Here is a 21,257-nt window from a genome sequence, read left to right as displayed (position 1 = left end):
TAATTGCTTTAATCTGGAAAAGTCATGCTAAGCTGAGGCTTGTGCACAACAAGTAAAAATCCCAAATCCTGATGCTGCAAGCTATCTATTGTTCCTGAAGAAACCATGAGATATCTCATCAGTATATCTGCCATCCATAGGAATCTCAAGCTGGCTCTCAAGTATTTGGGTTACTCCCTAATCTTAAGTGTTTCCTGATTATCAATCAGTTTCCTGAGATGGTCCAAACCAGATAACCCCTTGTCAATAGAAAAGACAATGATTTACACTACTGAGGGTGCTTCGAAGCAGCTGAACTGAGGGTATAAAAATCTGTAAGTGTGTGTGCTTAAAAAAAAGAAGAAAGAGAAAGAAAAAGAAGAAGCAGGAGGAAAGAGGGAGAAAAGGAAAGAAGAAGAAAACTCCTGTGCTGACACCATCCCCTGTCATTCTTGGGACGCTGGAAGAACAGATCATCTCCCTTCAAGGACTGTGCTACGGACTGTGCCTGTCAGCTTTGCAGCCTGCGTACCGTGAACTAGGTGAGATTCCCAGCGTTCTCTCTCATCTGTCTAGGCATAAACTTCTGAACCTGCACTGTATTAGTTAAGCTTGAGCTAAGTTTCCCCAAATATTTAGTGAAACCAGAATATTATTGTCATTGTTTGTGTTTGTTTTTCTTTTGCATGTCTATTACTACTAGTACTATTATATATTTCATATGCTTAGCAATAAATAACTTTTATAGGCAAACTAGTAGTAATTGGGTATATTTTTCCTTCTCTGCTTCTTTTTCCTCCTGTGCTCTGCAGCAACGCTTCGTTTACCTATGCTAAAGATCCCTGTGAAGCCTAAATTATTGTGGGGTCTGCTCATCAAGAGGCCAAAGATTGGGACGTGCTGAGTTTGAAACACATAAGGGGATCAGCTTGTACAGGCTGATTGACCCAGTTTGACTCAGACGTGCCCTTATGAACTGAATGCTGGCCCATGAGGGTGTCCGTTGGACACCCAGCCGGATTCAGAGGGATTCTGTTTACCTGCGTGCTTGTGTCTGACTGCATTTTATTGTTGCTTTTATGAACTGATTCTTGGCATATGAGGGTGTCAGTCTGTCCATGCTGATCAGCCCGGCCAGGTCAGGCGTGTCACGTTAACTTGTGTGTGTTTGTGTGTATGACTGATTTGGTGACTGGAGGAACCCAGTCCCATTGAGATTGAGTCCTGCAGGATAGCTCCACTGGGGGTGAGGGCTTGCAGAAGGGAGAAATACAGCTCCGTATAGTAACACAAGCAGCACACTGACAGAATCACCAAGACCCTAGAAACTATCCCTAATAAATGAGCACACCCCAAAGTAATGGGCAAATTTGGTAACAACCCCCAAGAAATACCTTGTGTACTCCCAAGGGTACACGTACCATAGTTTGGGACCTCCTGATATATAGCATATTTATGTGATAAAGACCTTTCACTATGTCATTTATAGAGTTTGCTGGAGAATAAAAGCTCCATTTTCATGACAACTTGTAAAGGTTTCAAAATTTGTTTTCATTAGACCAGTGAATCTTAACCAGGATGCCACAGCACCTCTTATGGGTGCTGCGGGGTCCTACACAATATTAGCATTGCTAAATGTGCAAACACCCACACATAATTCTCAAGATAAACCCAATGATTTCAAATAGAAATCCATAGTGTCAAAAACATTCTGACCTGTTGGTCTTTCTGAGTTTTTTTTTGCAACAGAAGAATTGCTCTATTACAGTGGTCACCACCCAGTGAATCTCAATCCATCAGTAGATCTTGGAGCCTCCTGGAGTTGATCCTAGGCTAGGATAGGGAGGTGAGTGCCCGCATGCATGCATGTGTGTGCTCCAGGCCAACAGGTCAGTCTGTGGGGGAGGGAAGGGGCAGGGGCTAGATTGAGGCCCCCACAGTGAGACAGAATGCCTCAGAGGCAGGAGCAGGGGTAAGTTGAGTGGGGCCCTGGCCAGGTGGGATTTACCTGCTGGGGAGGCATGCCCCCAAATAATTTTTTCTCCCTTTGCCTTGATCTGCCCCCCTCTTCCCTCCCTACAGACTCACCTGCTGGGGGGCGGGGGGTGGCAGGGGGGAGGATGGTGGTGGCAGACAGTAGGACTTTGGTTGATTTTAAATGCCAAAGGTGATCTCCTACTTAAAAAGGTTGGAGACCACTGCTCTATTATTTTTCCGTAGTCAAGAAACAAGGGAAAGGTAAGAGCTGGCCTTTTCTGAGGTGTGCCTTGAGTCTAGCAAGGGGTGCTTTGCATCTAAAAAAATTGAGAACCATTGCATTAGACCTTAGAAAGAAAACAAAACATTCTGAACATTTTTGCAAAACAGTTTTGGGTGGAAAGACATTTTTCTGATGGTAAAAATCAGGTTTTCAGTAACTGTCTCTCTAGGTGCATACAAGCAATACACTCTACAGGTAGAAATTCTAAGTTTAGAAGTATTGAAACAGTTTCTAACAGACCAAAAATGGTGGGTCTGATAGAAATTTCTACCTTCCCTGAGGAGATAGAAGTGGCCTCTGGTAGAGTTTCTACCAGAAAAACAACTGCTTGTACACTTATCTCTCACTTATAGAATCTGTGGCACTATTGTCCAGCATCCCAGCATGTCCCCTTCACTCCCAGCACCCCCTCCACCCTCACCTGTACCATTTCTGGAGCTCCCTGATCCCACCTCCAACACAGATGTGGACTGAGTCAACCCAGTCCAGACCAAAAACCCCAGATTGCTCCCTCCCACAACATAGATAAGCCCAACCTTTCTCTCCCATTCCATGATCTTCCCCATCTTCCCACAAAACCAGACATGGACCCTACCTGAAAGCCAGTCCATGTCCATGTGTGTGTGGGGTGGGTCAGGAGTCTCCAGTCCTGGAGAGGACCGGGTTCATGCAGTTTGGGTATAGAAAGGGGCAGAGTTTGGTGGATCCAGGTCCAAAAGCAAGACCTGGATCTGCTCTATCCTGCCTTCCTTACCCAATCTACATGGACCCTGCCCCCCCTCCATGGGCCCCCTCCTTACAGGGACCAGAGACTCCAGACCCCCACTCTCACCGACCCATGAGCACCCAGAAAGCACCAAACTTACCAGAATCCAAACAGCACTTAACTCACCAGCATCCAACCCACCAACACCCAGATAGCACCCGATCTGCCAATACCTTATCCCAACCAGACTCACTTGACCTGTACTGGAATTGGGTCTGTTGGCTGGTACCAGAGGGCTAGGGATCCATTGGGTTTTGGAGGGGAAATATACAGGTTTGAAAAAAATGGCAGACAAATTTTGGGTCTTCTGTCTCAGTGACTGTCAGTTCAACCCAACTCAAGGTGGCTCACTGATTTTGTGGGCAGATCATGGGATCAGCCACCATCTTCACTGGCTTATCATGGAGCCCCCCCCCCCCCCATGCCTCTGATTATCCAAGGAGCCCCAATGGCCCTGCCCCCATCACTGATTGGTTGAGAGGGCTATCCATCATGCTGCCCCTTGCTGCTGATTGATGGAGGGGGCAGGGCCATCTGATGGGCAGACCTCTCAGTCAATCAGTGGTGAGGGGTGGGGATAGCAGCCATCTTTCCTGCTTGCCTTAGTGCTGGCAGCCCCCTTCATGCTGGTTGCATGTCTGGGAGGACTACCTGTCATGCAGGGGAGTCTGCATTTTGTTTTAGTTTTTGTTTTTCTTGGGGTTTTTTTCCCACAGATTTTGCAGAGATTGCTTAATTTCATGATTTCCTCAAAACCCCAATTTGAGTAGGTTCCTAAATATGGGATATTTATGTTTCACTGTTATGAACACATTTCAGTATTTAACATGTGCATACTTCTATGTGCTGTATGCATTTCAGACTGGAAGGTTTAGAATATATATATCTGACATATGTCTGATGACCCAGGATTTGCATAAACTTTATAGTTGCTAGTGCCTTCAAATTGCAAAGTGTGACTCTGTGTGCCATGTGTGACTCTAGAAATATTGTTTCTTTAAATCTGTATCCTGTTATCATACAAGAAAGATGGGGGAAGATAAGTGGAAACTTCATGTTGAAGTAAAGAGACAAAAAAGGAGAGAGAGAGAAACAAAAAGAGCAATATTTCCCCTTTCTAATAGTCAGGTTAGTGGTAGTAGAATGACTCTTTATCACTATAAACCATACTCAGTTTCTTGCCATGTTTTACACTCTAGGTTGGCTTTTCTTTGCTATAAAAAGATGCTATACAAAGAGAAGTTAGAAACCTTAACATGCTTTCATAAAGGGAGCACATAATTCATCACTGATTAAAAGGTCTACTTGACAATTCTCAGAAAATTCATTCAGCCCTCAGAAGATAAGTCCTATAATTTAGGGGCAAATATAATACATTATCATACAAAATAAAGAATGTGCCTGCTATAATGGCAAATCTCAATCTACTCTTAACGGGGGAGCCTTTATGGCTAGGGACAGAATTTATACATAAACTGATTAAAGTGATCAGAAATCAGTTGAAACCTGTAACAGAACAGAATTTCAGTGCACATAAACCACTTTCAAAATGGCTGAAACTGGTTTAAAATAAACCTGGATGAATGTAGTATCAGACTGTAGCAGCGCACCTTTGGGTGCTTGCCACATGAAGAGTAGGGCTGCTGAGGGTGGCCTGAAGGGCTGCACCAGAGATGTACCAAGTAGGGTTGCTCAAGCAGTTTGAAGAGCAATACATGGGCCAACCCCAAGTGTGTGTGGGGAAATCAGCTGCCCGGTGAGGAGCTTAGGGCAGAAGCAGCCCAGCGTCAGCACAGGGTTACACCACACAGAGTAGGTGACCTTGAGGGAGCCAAAGTTGATGAGTGGTAGTGCCAGGGAAAGAGTAGCTAAGCCTGAAAGCCCAAGGGCGGTAGATAGTGACCCAGTGATGGGCAGTGTGGCAGAAGGCCACCTCTGTTTCTCCCCAAAAACTCGGCTCTGTGACAATTTGGTTAAGATGGGCCCTGCAGAAGGTACACACCTTACCCTATCTCTTTAGATAACCTGAGCTAGATACAATCCTGAGGGAGGGGGGAAACCTGCTCCCTCTGCCTACGTGACTGGGTGAGGGGCTTGGGCTCCCTGGGGAGCTAGGAACTGCCAGTCTGTCCAGCAACTAGTGATGCATTTCAAATTGGTTGGTTGACAGCCAACAGGTGCTGGCCTCCATTGGACCAGGTAAATGAGGTCATAAGGGCTATATAAGTTAAGGACTGCCCAGGAGGAAGGGGCAGCAGCCATCAGGAAGACTCAGAGAGAGAGAAGAGCTGGACCATCTGAAACTTGCTCTCTCTCTCAAAACTCATGATCAAGGAACTGCCTGCCTCCAGAGGGAATCTCCACCTGCCTGATGATACTTGTGAGTAAGCAACCTGAGATCTAACTAGATATATAGCTTGCAGTAACTCAGATGCGTGATCAAAGGCTACCCAGCCATGCAAGTTTACTCTATGGGATTTCCCTAATATTGCTTTACCCTGTACCCTATTCCAACCCTACCCCTTGTAACCAGTAAAGTTCTCCTTTGTACCTAGCATGGGACACTTATTGGGTGTGAGTCTAGATTATGCCTTGGGGTCCCCTTGGTTCAGCTGACTAAGGGAGACCACTACTTGTGCTTCTGACTGAGGGAAGCACCCCCAAGTGCTTGAAGTGAGTCAAGTACCTGTGAGGGCTACTAGGCCTGTGTTACCCATGGAACGCAGAGCCAGAATAAAGCCTAGCCCTGGGTGGTGGCAGTTTTTATCCCAGGCTAGTGGGTGTGCTCCAGGAAGAGGGTCAGCCAGATGTGAGGCACCCCCAGGGAGGCACGCATAGCTTGAAAGGTGGTCGGACACAGTGAGGTGGGTGGCTCAATGCAGGATCACCCCTTATTGGCCTGCCACAGGCAGTATGCAAGAGGCCCCTGTGAGAGGGAAGCAGAGTGCAAGAGGCCCCCTGTGAGAGAGGGGGCAGCGTGAATGAGCTTGTGAAAGAGGCTAACAAAGGACTGAGTCTGCCCCAGCCTCAGACCAGGGAGCAATATTGATCTGGATGCCATCTTCGAGGCATGGGCCATGGTGTAGGGAAGGTTTGGAACAATGGAGAGCGCCTTCTGGCATCAGGGTAGGGCAAGGGCAGCTTCCCACTTAATAAATAATGTTAACATTCAAGTCATGGCAGGACAGTAACGGTAGACTGCTCTAGGCAGGTGGGTGGGCTGACTTGTGATCTTGGACTCAAGTTTGCCCCCTGTCACACAGACTTAACTGATTTAGGTTAAGCTGGTTTACAGAACTTCTGTCCCAGACCCCTTCCTGATTTAAGTTAACTCACAGTCCCCCAGTATCCCAGGATGCTTTGCAGCCCTGAGCTGAGCTGTGTTGGGCCAGGGGAGCAGGGTTGGCCCCATCCCCTCCACTCTAGCCACAGCACTACCACTGGTCTGGCTGGCTGAGAAGGGGGTGGGAGTGAGATGAGTGGTGGAGAGGGGGGCATGGCTAGACACTGGTCCCGGGGCCTGAGGTGAAGGGAGAAAGGGAGGGGCCCAGACAGTGTTGTCATAGGCAGAAGCAGAGGGGAGGCAGGCAGGGGGAGAGGTGCCTCTGGAGGAAACCTGTCACTGTGACACAACAATGGGGAGAACACAGGGCATTTGGAAGTGGGCACCAGACCCAGGGGCACCTGCTGAATGTCTTCTCCTTCTGCCAGGACCATGTCCAGGCCCAGGCCTGGCACAGGACCAGTGTCCTTGGGGGAGGGTAAGGCAGTGGCAGTGATCAGGAGACAAGCGGGGATCATTGGTTTATATAGTTCTATACCAAACTTTTGATTAAAAAACCCCCCTATCAGTTAATTAATACATTAACAATGTGACTTTATTAGGTAACTCAGGCCTGTAATAATAAATCAAGCAATAAATAAAGTAGTAATCCATCCTCTTCACCGGGACACGTCACATTCTAATCAGAATTCAAAACCATCCCCAGATGTTAACAAAAGTAGTTGGGTTTTGCAGTAGGCCCGAAAGGGAGCACATCCAAACTACTTTGAAAGCAGCCCTGGGAATTAATTTAAGAGTCAGAAGGCCCTCATGGAGAGCATATTTTTCAGGTGCTCATTCTCCTATAAGCCTTGGAGCTGCCAGATCAAGCACCTCTGTTATTCACAGCTCATCTTTATACAAGGTGTGATTAGTCTCCCTACAACTTTCTCAATATGTAAGTGATTTCAAAAATAGTAAATAATTAACTGGTTTGTCTGTGCCAAGAAACTCAGCAAGGACTGTTTATAGTCATAAACACTAGATTTATGTGTTTCTAGTCTCCACTGCAACAGTAGCTCTCAAACCCTAACATATTTATCTTCACAAAATCCCATGAGGTAGGCAAATACTATTTGTCTAACAGATGGGGGAAACAGAGAGTCTACAAGCCAGACCCAAACCTTTCATGTGAAAAAGGGTCCCAATATATATGTAACCAAAGGCCATCACCAAAGGGCAATCAACAACACCTAAGAAACTAGGGCAAATCAATAAGAAATGCTAGGCAGAAAGGTGTGGATGAATGCTTAACCTTCCTCTGAGACTAGGGACCTAAACAGGGCTGATATATGAGGTGGAACAGTATTCATAGAGGAAGTGCAGAACTCATGGTGGCATCAACTATTGGATTACATGACCTATGCTAACATGAGTTAAAAAACCTTTTTTTACTGACACACAACTTTCAATGAAACCAGCTGACAATTCTTTTTCAGATAGGTGTTTTGCTGGAAAATATAAATTGATCAAAATTGAAAAATGTTGTGGGAATGCGTCACTTGCAACAAATGTGTAAATGGGAAAACCTTAAAATGAATCCATTTGACTTTAGTTTTCATGTTGAGTATTTTTGTTCTGATAATGTAGAAACAGTTCATTTTGATAAAGTAGGATGTTTTGACTTTATTGTTTCCATTCAATTTTGACTGTTAAGCAGATTAAAGTAAGTATAATATTATACATACTATAGTACACATAAGATATGCCATATAACATTTAAAAATGATCAATAGAAAGTGTGTAATAAAATTATGAAATTGAAATATGAAAATGAAACAATTTCAATATTAGTTAAATGAGATGTTTTAATGGTTCTGAATAAATATTTTTGAACTTTTGTTCCATGGAAGACTCAAAATCTCAGGTTTTGTTCTGTTTCAGTATGAAACTGGATGCCTTAGAGGAATTCTTGCTGCAGTGTAGGGTGAAACAGGGGAAGTTTAGTGACTTTGATGTGTAAAAGCCTCAAAAGTGCCACTTAGGCTGCATGCATGCCGTCAAATAATCTGGGAGAATTCTTCCAGGTTTGTTCTCATGGTAGAAAACTTACCCAGAGCTGCATGTGCAGACATCCCATTGTTGAGGCCCTGAAGAGTAGAGAGCTTGTTGTGCTGATTCTGCTGCTGGAGAGGGGTAGGGGATGAGGGAGGCCATGCACACATCTCAGCATACTCTGCAGGATCCTTTAGTCAGCCTCGTGACAGATGCCAGCAGTGTATAGGGTTAGCTGATTGGATGACCCAGACTGCCCATGGTCAGCCTGTGTTTCCCTGCAGCACAATGAAGGGATTGTGAAGGAGACATGTTCTACTCCCTTCTGGAGCAGCTGAGTCTAGCCAGTGACACACCATCTCTCTGGAGTGGAGGGGATGCCAGAGGACTATGATATCTTCTGAAAGAGGACACAGCATGTACAGGGAAACTCTCCTGAGACTGATTTAACCCTGGTTGTTCCCAGGTTATTTTTCTTCTGGAGCAGGCATTTTTACTCTGGGAGAAAAAGCCTGAACATTGGTACACTTGTGGTTTCTCCTGGGAAAGCAGCGACCTTCCCAAGAGAAACTGAATGTCTATTCAAGGCCACTTTAGAGGCATACCAGGATCTAGGCCTTAACCTTTTCTATAACTGAACTCAAGCCAAAGTTTTGTAAGGTTCTGTAACATCTTGTTCATTCTTCCCCACTTCTGGTTTCCATTTAGAACTGGAATAATTAGAATTGTTGAAATACCACGAAGACGGCTTTTTATAATGCCATGACAGGAAGCAGAAGTGCTGGACATGTCACAAGAAAGCCTGTTACAAGATTTCCAGCCCAACTGAGCAGACTCAAGAGGTTACTTTGGATACTTCACATAAACATCCTAACTTTTGGATACTTATTCAAACTGAATCTGAACTCTGAAACTTTTGAGGTTTCTCTGGCATTGAAACTGACATCCTTTAAAATCTAAACAAAACAAGACTCTTGCTTTCATGGACTATTTCACCATTTATTCTTAGATGGATTCTAAATTAAATTAAATAGGAGTCACTCCTTGGTCATCACTGGTGTTCCAATAGTATACAATTAGTATGCAATCAGAAACAAGCCCTCTGTATGAAAGTGAGAAATGTAATGGAATGGCATCATATGGGAAAATAAATTCATTTAGGCCTAGATATTTACAGGTTCTATATGACTAAACAGGGGATTCTCAAGTCTTCTGTCCTGTCAAATTATGACTCCACATGGAAGCCAAGAGCATTTATCTGAGACTCTCTTCTCTGAGCAAAGGTTGAGAAGAAGTGAGAAGAAGTGGGGAAAAGCGAATAGTTGATTGGATGGCAAGGAGGAGCAAACTACTCAATTCCTTTGCTAAAGTCAGCAAAGGAATGCATTCATTCTGCTCAGCAAGGAGGGAGGGAAGGAATCTAACTGAGGCACAGATCACTTTCTGGACTTCCCTAGTAGCCATTCAGCTATATGCTTGATGACTTTCCAAAAGTAAACGTAAAATGAACATTTAGCTCTTAATAAACATTATTGTTTCCTAAATATTAAGTTAATATTTCACTTTATGCTGATACTTGGACTTTCAGAATGCAGCATCAAGGAAAGGGAGTAATTGGAGATTGTATAAAGGTTCTGGAAACTAAATGGAAATATTAAGTAAAGACTAAACTCTGAGAATCTTTTCAGCTAGGGTCAAATTTCCAAGCTAAAGCGGGGTGTTAAAACTCCAAAACATCTGCTGTACAGGCAAAGAAATCTACACGGTCTGCCCTGTTGCTGTGATGGAGCAGATCCTAACAAGAGATTCTTTCCTTTAGTCTCCCATTTTCTACATAGCTTCATTTCCTTGCAAAGGATGCTGGGCCAGAGCCTCACCAGAGACATGACTTGAAGCCCATTTGAGTCTTTAACATTGGCTACAGTGGTTCATTGTAAAATGGTACAGCACCATAGCAAAATGGGTCTTGAGTAGCTCTGTGGGGTTTTGTTTAATTTTTTTCTTTTTCAGATATGCCTTGACTTTTCTATTTTCATAGATGTAGAGTCAGGCATCTGACTTTGCATATCACTTTCCTTGGGTTTGTGAGTCTAAAACAAGAGTCAATTTATGCTCTTGTCTAAAACTGTAACTGAACTAAAATTAGTTCATATTTGGGGTTAAAAAAACCTTTTAACTTGATTTTGATCATGTGTCCTCTGTCATTCTTCATACTAACCTAGACAAAATAGGAAAACGGATTTAACATGAGAAAGATTGCTCTTTTATGGCATGTTTGGCAGGCTGGAAAGACAAAGTACTGGAAGTCTTGCAAGAGAGGCAGTTTTAAGAGATTGCTAGGTCACTTAGGAGTTGGTTTGGTGCTTAGGTCTTAGTTCTCCAGGGTCAGGGAGATTTCATCAATATAAATCTAAATCCAACATGAATTAGAACATAGACTCTAAACATTTTTAGGTGCTTTGGTCATCAACCTTGCTGAACCTTTTGTCATTAAGCCATCCCTTCTGAATATATTTCTACAAGAAAGGGACTCAAATTAATTTTGATCTCCCAGGACACCATGAGCTAGATCTTGCTGACCTTCTCAAGAATGCTTCTTAGCTCAAGAATGTGTGGAGAGGTGGGTTAAAGTTCAGCATGCCAAATGATCCTTGTGATCCTGCTGCAGCCTCTGCCCTGTGCCAATAAAAAGCAGACTGGAGGTTGCTCTACCCTGGAGCTACAAATGGTGAGAGAGAACTGATAAGGGTAAACATATGTTAGGGGGACCCTTACTGTGCCCCCTTTCCCTATTACATCCCTTTTTCACCAGAATGCCCCTAATAAAGAGGGAAAATCCTAAAGCCAAATTACTTTGGGGTGGAAGAGAAGGAGGGACAGAATGTGGTCACAGAGACGGCTCCTGTATATTTTAGTTCTTATAAAAGTGCAGTTGAAAGGGCTTTCTTTCATGCAAGTTAAAAATAGTCTACACTGAAATAACTCATCCTATTAAACCATTAAGACTGATTTTATGTTTTGTTTTGTTTCATTGCATTAGAAGAATCAAGATGATGCAGTCTACATGGAATGCAAACCATGCCACTGAATGGCAAATTATATGGAAATATGCCTTTCATCTTAATTATAGACTGGACAGGGGAATGCACTATATTCTCTCATACATATGAGCTGAGGGAAACTTTCCCAGGGTATTTTTCTTTTACATTTCTGACTCTTATTTGGTTGAAAACTTCCCCATGTGATCCAGCACTGTCTGACTTTCCATAATAAGGCTGAAAATATGTAGGAAATGTTTTCTTCAGCACTGCCAGAAAAGGTCTAACATGGACTGAGCTATTAAAAGTCACAGCTTTCTATTTATTCATAACTCTCCTCTTCTTTTGCTCATTGTTGCCACTTTATTTTCTGAATAGCCAATTAATTATGACAACATTCTCTTGTAGAACAGAATGGGAACACTCTGCTTGGAATTGTAATGGTTTCTTGCTGCTACTTTGGAAAATGTTAGTTGCTTTGTACCATAACTTACAATTTATCTTTTGACTTTGAGGTAAAACCAAGGACTTTAGCTCAGGCAAAATCCTTTTCCTGTTCAAGTTATAGGTAAACCTACTGAAGTCAGTTGTAGCCAATCAAACTTCTGGGGTAACTAGATGTCCTTTTTCTTGTTTTGCAGACAAATTTAAGATTAATCTCTCAGAGTTTCAAACAGGTAGGATACCATTTGGCTGTATAATATTGTGAGAGATGCTAGAATCTGTTAGTTCAGCATCACAGGTAAGGGGTTGCAGTATTTCAGTGGTGGATTACAATATTTGTACATCCATTTAGCTTGCAAAGCATTTTCACCTCATTTGTGAGGAACATTGCCAAATGCTCTGAAATTTGTTATTCCAAAATACATTTTGTCCATAACCAGCAATACACACGCACATTTACATCGCCTTTCTTCATGCACTGAGAGATCTCGGATCAGAGGATGGTAAGCACATTGGGTCCTAATTTCAAGGGAGCTCAGCATCCAACTGCTCCCAGTCCTAAACCCAGCATCTCCCAGATAGTCCTACTTCATTTAAGTGCCTACCTGGAGCTGAATGCTTTGGAAAGCCTGTCCTATTCTGCTTTAATATTTCAAGAGGCAGCAGCTGTTTGGGGCCTATTTCATACTTTTACATTTGTCTATTAATGCCAGAAATCCCTATAAGACTATACATGGGAGCTCCCAGTTTCTCTGCAGGTCAAAAGTTATTGGAAACAAGTAAATTTTAAAGTAACTAACACATCTAAGCAATTTGGCATATGGGTATTGAAAACAGACCTTTCAGAGTTGAATACCCTACTAACATTAGAAGCAGATCAAAATATGAGTAAGAGCACAACTAAACTCAAGAGGATTTGGATCATTTAAGATGATCTGAGCCAGCAGGTGGTGAACACAGTTCAGTATGAGCATATATAAGGCAATTTGTCCCTGAGAAAGAAATTGATGCAAGGAATATTATATGTGCTAAATTAAACAGTCATTCAACCCAACAGTCTGAAAAAAAGACCTGGGAGTTATTGTGGAAAAATAATTGAATCCAGCAGACAGCATTGCAGCTGCAGTAAAAAAAATGCAAACAAGATGCCAGGTTGAGTCAAGGGATAGAGGGGCAAAGAAAACAGAAAATTCTTTTTCTGTATTAGCCATCTGCTAGATCCTATCCAGAGTACTGGTCCTAATACTATAGGAAGGATACCATTGTTATGGAAAGGATAGGAAAGGTGAGACTAGGTTTAGAGAATATAAGGAATAGGTAAAACTATAAGACATGCTTTCAATAGAAAGAGACTTTGAAGTAATTTTTTGAAAGTGTTTCATATTAAGAAACAGGAGTACAGAACGAATTGAAATACAATAGTCCTATCTGGTGAGAAGTTCTAACACTAGAGGTATAACCTGAAATTTATAAAACAAGACATTATTAATTAATTTAACCAGACAGATAATAGAAATCATTTCATGCCTACATATCCAGATCCGCAGTTAGACAAAATGTTGGTAGGGAAGTCACTGGAAGTCCACATATTCACCCCTACAGAATAAATTATGAAAATAAAAAAATGATAGACCATCTGCATATATGTACTGAGTAATAAATACCAGGATGTGCTGTAGCAGAGATTTGACAGGAATTATTGTAGTAGTGCATCCTGTACAATAAGAAGTTTCTGTGGTGAGGCTGTTGGTAGCCACTGTCTAGATTCAGGGTCCTTCATCCTAAAATCTACTTCCAAATCCTCATTATTCCCATAAAAGGTCATGTCTGCTGGGGAATTCCTATTACTATACTATTTTCTGCTGCTGTCCTATTAAAAGGCGCATGATAAAAAATGTATACATCGAGGAGTCAGTACACAAGAGGGTCAGTGTTGATTCTACAGGAAGTATCCTAGAATGTCAATTTTTATCTCTCTTCTCTCCAATCCTCCTATAAAACAGCATTTTTTTGAGATTTGTTCTTTGTATAGAAGAGTGACCCATTCATGAAGCCAATGTGGAAAGGCACCATAATGCGTGAAGAACAGGGAACATTTTAAAGATTTGGAACTTTAAAAATGATCTTTCCATATCACTTTTTTTCTGTACCATCAAAAGTCCACAGGCAAGTGCAGAAATGCAAGTCACTCATAGTCAAAGCTCAAGGAAATGGAGCAGACCTATTACAGAAAATAAATGAGTCTGAAACCAGGCAATAATAATAAAATTCTGTTATTAAAAGCAAAACCATAGGAAATGGGAAGGAAGCAATTAGAAAGTGTTTTAATATTTTACCTTAACTATTATGATTATATTAACAGTGTTTTCTAAAGCAGGCTCTATTAGAAGAGTAAGAAACTTTCAGTTTTGCGACTGCAAATCACCTAAGGAGGCTTCCTAGGCTCAGCAGTGAATAGCAGTTAGTGATGCAATCCGTGAACACAGCTGGAATTTCTAGGTGTAATAATGCATGGCAAGTCTACAGGGTGAACCCAACTGTGGAAAGGAAGGAAAATATATTGTTGATTCAGGGATGTGGTTAGCACTTTAGGTAAAGACTGACCGACAGTGATTTATAACTTCAAATTCCTTTTCACACTTGTGTGAGAAACTGAACCAAACAAAATACAGACTTTTAATATTGCACAGGATATAAAATACTGAAGGAGCTCTTGCATATTGGGTATCAGAATTACAGTATAAATACACAGGGCTACGAAATAAATATTTAACATAAAATTACAACCTCTTCAGGAGAGATAAGATAGTCTTGTGTTGACAGCATTAGACTGGGAGTCACAAGATCTGTTCCCTGATCTATCACAGATTTCCTGCATGATCTTGGGAAGTCACTTTGGCTCAGATTCAGCAAGGAAATTGAGCACATGCGTGCCTTTAACCACATGAGTAACCCCATAGATTTCAGTGGGATTACTTGTATGCTTAAAGTTATATTTTATTTTGCTGATTTGGGGTGTGAACTCCTGCGCACTTCATTTTTTCTGTCTGTATGATCAAGATTAGAATTTTCACCCTTGTGAAGATTAATCTATATGTGAAACAAATTAGGATCCTTGGCTGAAGGCAAGGGTAGAAGAAAAGGTCTAATAAGAATACACATGCCAAATGCTTGAGAAATTGAAGGTTATATTTCACAGTCATCCCACTACATTTTTGAAAAAATAAGCTAAAATATGAATTCTAGCTTACTTTATTATATTATTTTACTTAGGCACTATAGTAGCAGATGCAAAAATGGATGGACAGATATTAAATATGCATCATATTTATCCCAAGCAGCCCATTTCTTTCCTTTCACTTCAACTTTTTTTAGAGAATTTTCTTGCTTAAAGCTAGAACCAATAAATGGTTAAGAATGCATAATTTCCAAGACTTTCAGTGACTGAAAGGAAAAACAAGTACAATACAAAGTACACAATACCCACTATACTTAATTAAAAGTTGTAATTATACAACTTAAATCACAAACATTCTATTAAAGTTTGGTTTGGTACAAGAAAATGTAGGCAAAGTTTTCCCCTGCAATAATGGATATTAAAAGACAACACTGACCTAATGTTAAAAGTATTGTTCAAGTTTATAATAATATCTCCTGTGGCCTTTTCTTTATAAAGCTTGGACCATAAAAATGCAACATCAGTATTAAATAATAGTACTATTTTCCAATATAATTATCACACTTACTTTATTCTGTAATTTTGTACATACAACATCTCAAACCTGCGAATTGGGATGTTATACATCTGGTACAAAACTGTTTGTGCAAATTTGTTTATGCTTTCAAATCTTTATGTATGCATAGATAACTATGAAGGGCAAGATTTTCAACAGTTCTCAGGATGATCTTACCTTTACTCTGATCATAATCAGTGGCACCTCCAATGGCTTCAAAGGCCACATCTAGATGTACAGTTTGTGGTGCCCCAAACCTCTTTGCAGTGCCACAAACCATACCCCCAGAATATTAAAACATGCCCTGTGTTTCAAAGTTGCAGTGTAGGGGCAAATTTTGCAAACAGAAAATCTCAGTAGCAAAAAAAAAAAAAAGGCACAGAAAAAATCAGCACAGTGCATGTGAGATGAGCATGTGCCTGCCTGCAGATACAGAGGCTTGGTCCTCGTGGGTGATATTTCACTAGTTATCCCCTGGCTCCTTCAGTACACTGAGAGGTGGGAAGACAGGAGAAGGGGCAGCTTCCCTGAAGCGGTGCAATTTGCCCCATATTAAAGCACATGTTTATTTCACAAATTTGTGTTGCTACTATTTTTGCTACTGCAAGTGCCTCCATCTATGGGGGGGAGGCTCAAGGAGAGCAAAGCTTCACCACTGCTGAGCATTACTAAAAATATTGTCCGAAGTGGTGCACAACATTCAGAAATAAAGTACATGGTCCAATTTGAATGACAACCTTCTAAACTTGGCCCAATAAAATAAATACCATTAAATGTCATTGCAATATAACCTCATTATAACACCATCCTTGTTTTTAAGAATCCCAACAAGGCATTGAGAACCTCATCCATTTTCAGCAAGAGTCTGTACAGATTAGATTTTTTCTCTCTTCATATTCTTGTTCTTGTTCTTTAGGTAAAGTACAGCTTGGGAGACTTAATATCAACATGAGTTTTAAATTCCACTTTGGCTAATAAAAGAAAGCAAGAAATTATACAATGGAAAGTAAATATGGTTATTTGGTTATTTCCAGACTCTGGGATAGACTCCCAGCAGGGGTGTTGCAAGCACCTACCCTGGACATCTTCGAAAGGAGACTGGACGCACACTGTGCTGGGATTTTTTGACCCCAGCAGTCTTTCCTGCCCGGAGCAGGGGGGCTGGACCTAATGATCTCATGAGGTCCCTTCCAGCCCTAAACTTCTGTGAATCTGTGAATCTATGCATCTAAATAGAAATTTCACAAGTTAACAGCCAAGAAACAATAAAATATCTATACACAGGATATATTTTTTAGTCTCATTACAACTGGACATCTGACAACTTTAAGTAATCATTAGTTCATGCTAAAAAATTGCTGCTGAAAGTTGGCATCAGTGTTATCCTCATCTGTTGTTCTGGGAGTTGTACCATCCAAAAGAAACTTGATTTTCTCTATATAATCTGAATTAGTTTTAATATATCTATATTATTTAAAATAATATTAAATAAAGATAGCTGTTAAACCATTTCAGTCAAGCCCACATAACTGTTCAGGTGGGAAAACACCCCCAGTATTTCAGGGGAATAAAAAAAAAGGAATGTAAGCTTTATATTCTTGCTGAATTGTGCTGCTGGTATCAACAATATTGTGGCACTAATGCTGTACTTCACATTACTTGCCATATGCTACAGCAGGTGGGAACAGTAAATCTAGTACTAAAACAATGGATGCCATTGCTCAAACAATAATAATTCTTATATTTTCCAAAATGTTTGCAAAGGATTTCCATTGTTTTCAAGCTTAAATTTCTTCCTGCTTTATTCTGTGTTTCTAATAAGCTGTTCAAAAAGTTTATGCAATTTCATTACTTTAGCATTATCTCTTTTGCTTCTGCTTTCGCAGAATAGTTGCATAAATGGACAAAAAGGATTACTTTAATATAATGTATCAATACCATAGCCTCAGGCACTGACTTCGGGGAGTGGGGGGAGGAAGTGGAGGGGGCAAAAAAAGGTGCTGTTGCTGGCAGCTAGACAATCACAATTGTGATTCTGGCAGCAATCAGAAGCCACTGCTGCTCCTGTGCACTGGATTCCCAGCTGCATCCCTATACTAGTGGAAGGTATAGTTTGCATACCATTCTCAGCAAAAGTATGCTAATGTGAGGTCTTTTGTCACTGGAATTTGTTACAGATTATACTCTTCTATGGTATATTACTCCTGCAAGATGTATTAGTGCCATGAAGAAGTATGCTGAAATTTCCTTAGCCTGATGAAGGGTTTTTGAACCTGAAAGCTTGCTTAATAATTATTTTCCAACTATTTATTAGACCAACTATTTAAGTTGGTCTAATAAAAGATATCAGATTCACCCAAACAACCTTGTCTGCCTATGAAGAATTAAAACATGTAGAGCTATTAGATATATTGGGCTATATTGCTATCGGTGAGTATTCTTGCTCTTTTGGTGTTCCTTTGCTTGCTGGATCATATATTACTGTGTATCAGTGCCAAGGGACCTCTGCCAGAATTAGGGCTCCATTGTGATAAATAAGACACACAAACTTTGTGAGAAACAGCACCTAAATAACTTATGATCAAATCAGTGAAGATAAACAGAGTGTGGGAGAACAAAAGTATTTCCATTTAACATATATATAACTGAGGCACAGGAAAATGAAGGGACAGATTCAGAAAGGTATTTAGGAACCAAGCTCTATTTACCTAATTTACCACTGATTACTGGCGCATTGTTTATAATGGTAAGTTATGTGCCCCATTAGGAGTTAAGTACTTGAATACCTTTGTGAATCTGGGCCTAAGTTTCTAGCATAAATTCACACAGACATAAAACCAGGAATTGAATCCTGTTTGCCTAAATTACAGTCTTGTACCTTAATCCAAAAATGTTGCGGCAATTCACAAGACATTTCCAAGATACTAGTGTGATACTGCATCATTCATCAGAACTGTTTGTTAGCACCCATGGAATCACAGGGTGTGTGTGTGGTGGGGGGGGGGTACATAGCGATTTTAATAGTATAAGGAATGTTATTACCTCTAGCAGTTAATATAATCTAGTTTGGTACGGGTATTAAAATCACTGGCCCAGTGATGACAGGGTAATGTACTGTGGCACCTTGAAAATGATACAGTTCTCTGATGAGGGAGACCAGATGTGTTGAAACCAAGTGATGTGTAGTATCTCTGGCGAGGATCAGCTTCACATCTATCAAAAGTATGTGTATGGGAAAGTGATTGCTAATAAATTGTGTATCTAGGACGAGTATCAGAAAATAGTTGGGGAACACAATTATTGGCTCTCAGAACTTTCATGTATGTGAAAAGTCCAGTGCCAGCAAACAAGGCATCCCATTTCAACAAACTTTCCACATCAACAAAATTATGTTATTTAGCACATCCTTTTAAGAACCTAATTCAGTATCTAACAGTCATAGGAGAAACTCACATAACCCAGAAAATCTTTGAATCATGCTGAAGGATATCTGATATAAATCGATTCTACCACTTTCTTTTATAGACACCCTGGGAACATATACCTCTTCTCCATAACTTCACTGATGCCAGAGATAACGAAGGAATTGTGTATTCTGCTTCCTTGTTGATGCTTAATGTGCTTTTTTTATCCTGATGACCAGAATCTCCTTAAATGCTGTTAAGCTTTTTCAAGGGGAGGCCTTGAGTTCTTAGGCCTTGATGTCAGTATGCAAGCACTGAGGAAACTGCATTGGCCTATGACTCATTTTTATGCTGCATGCTCTCACAGCATACTCAGGCCTGCCACTGAGCCATTGGAATGGTCTCTTCTGCTATCAAGCATTTCCAAAAGTGTAGATGCAGCAGTTACTCCACTTTGTTAGCCTCCTGTCATTTCTAAACATGGCATTTCTTCAAAGTGCAGCCAGAATGAAGTAATCCAGGGACATGGCCCTGATACTTAAAAAATGAAACAAAACCATAAGCTGTTACATTAATGAAAGATGCTGAAAACACTTGTGTGCTCAGAATCACTGATATCTTTCAGACGGTGAATGCTTGTAAAGCCAAACTTAATTCCTAAGTACTTTGCACACTTGGACCACATCCAGATGAGTGCAGACATTTGGTTCTCCAGGACCAAGAAGCAGAGGCACACCTTGTATTGCTGCTACTGTCCTCAAGGAACGCCTGGGCCATGCACCCTCCGGCACATGACAGCAACTGTAGTGGCCCCAACAGCCACGGCACTCCTAGAGTTGGGAGCCTGGCCGGCAGCTGGAGCATGGCTGTAACAAGCCAGGCTCTGGTTTTGGGCAGCGTGCACTGCAGCTAAGTGTGCTGCCCTGCTTTTTTTTCCATGTGGGTTTCTTTGACCCCAGGATCTCCTGGGGTAAAAAAAAAATCCTTGAGCTGCAAGGTAGCACTGTGGGAAATGCCTGAATGTGCAGTGTGTAGTGCCACAGATGGGTCTGTGGCACTACATACCATGCAGCTGGGCTTGCCTGGATGTGGCCTTGGTTTGCAAATTAAGGGCCAAATTACAGCTGGTCCTGTATGGTGTGTTAAATTGAGATGAAAGAGGAAGTTATAGCAAAGATAGCTGTCCTTCAGCCCCTTATATGTACTTCTGGAGGAAACAACCGTATGCTAGGGAGTGCAAGGTTTGGGTATAACCTTCAGTGCTTGCTAGATGCTTGCTCTGGCCACTGCCCTGTACCTCTGACAGACTAGAAAATGCTGTAAACTAAGCACAAAGTCTGCTCTTTCCAAGAGCTGTAGCAAGATCACTGTACACTGTATTCCTATGAACCTGTCAAAAGGAAATTCACCACGAGCACCTACCTGATAGTGGTGTACTCTGGGGGGAGGATTTACATATCTGAGAAACAAATAAACCAAAAACAGCATATATAGGTAGAGCATAGTAAAGGAACACCAACCTGCCTCTTTAAGGATCCGCCACCCTTATTGCAAGAAGTAGTCCTGATAAGGAGTCAGATGACTGAGCAGCAACTGGTTCTTACAAGAGCTGAAAGGGCTCATCTAGGGAGAAAAGCCAGAAGTGGTTGGTTTCTGGAGAGCAGGGAGTTTGTGCTGGGAAGCCTCTGGGTTAGGGGAAAAAATGCAATTTGTTCTTTATTTTGAATGGGTGTTTTCTGGGGAGGGGTAAAGATTGTTGGTACCGCTAATAAAACTGAAGCCCTTCAGGAAAAAAAAGATAGAAACAAACTTGAGCAACTGTTCTTTCTAAACTGGGGTAACAAGCCATCAGTCTACCATGTGTGCTAATGAAGGGAGTTAATTGTGGCCAAAGTGCACTATAATTTCACCTCTCCATTGTGACAGAGCTCATGGGTATGAGCATATGTAGTACACTGCTGTAACTGGAATAAACCTTTTTACCCTAACCTGTGTTTTCACTGAATAATACTGGAATGACCAATAATATAAAGAAGAGGTGAGAGCAACTCCATTGACTGCAAAAGGGAAGATCGGGGCCTATTTGACAGAGCTATGTTTTCCCAAGCACTTCAGTGTCACCTTCCTGAAAAAGTGCACCTATATTTCAAATGAATTGTAACTTTTAGGGAAAATGGGAAAAGGTACAGCTAGGGCTGTGGACTTTTTTCTTAATTAAATAGCAAATTGAGACTACAATGTACACATGCTGCATCCATCACATATTCAAGGACAGTGTCACATTGAAAATAATACATAGTTGCGCTCATATCACA

The sequence above is a fragment of the Alligator mississippiensis genome, chromosome 1 (assembly GCF_030867095.1).
Source record: "Alligator mississippiensis isolate rAllMis1 chromosome 1, rAllMis1, whole genome shotgun sequence".
NCBI classification, from domain to species: domain Eukaryota; kingdom Metazoa; phylum Chordata; order Crocodylia; family Alligatoridae; genus Alligator; species Alligator mississippiensis.
Note: the sequence above shows the minus strand (reverse complement) of the source record.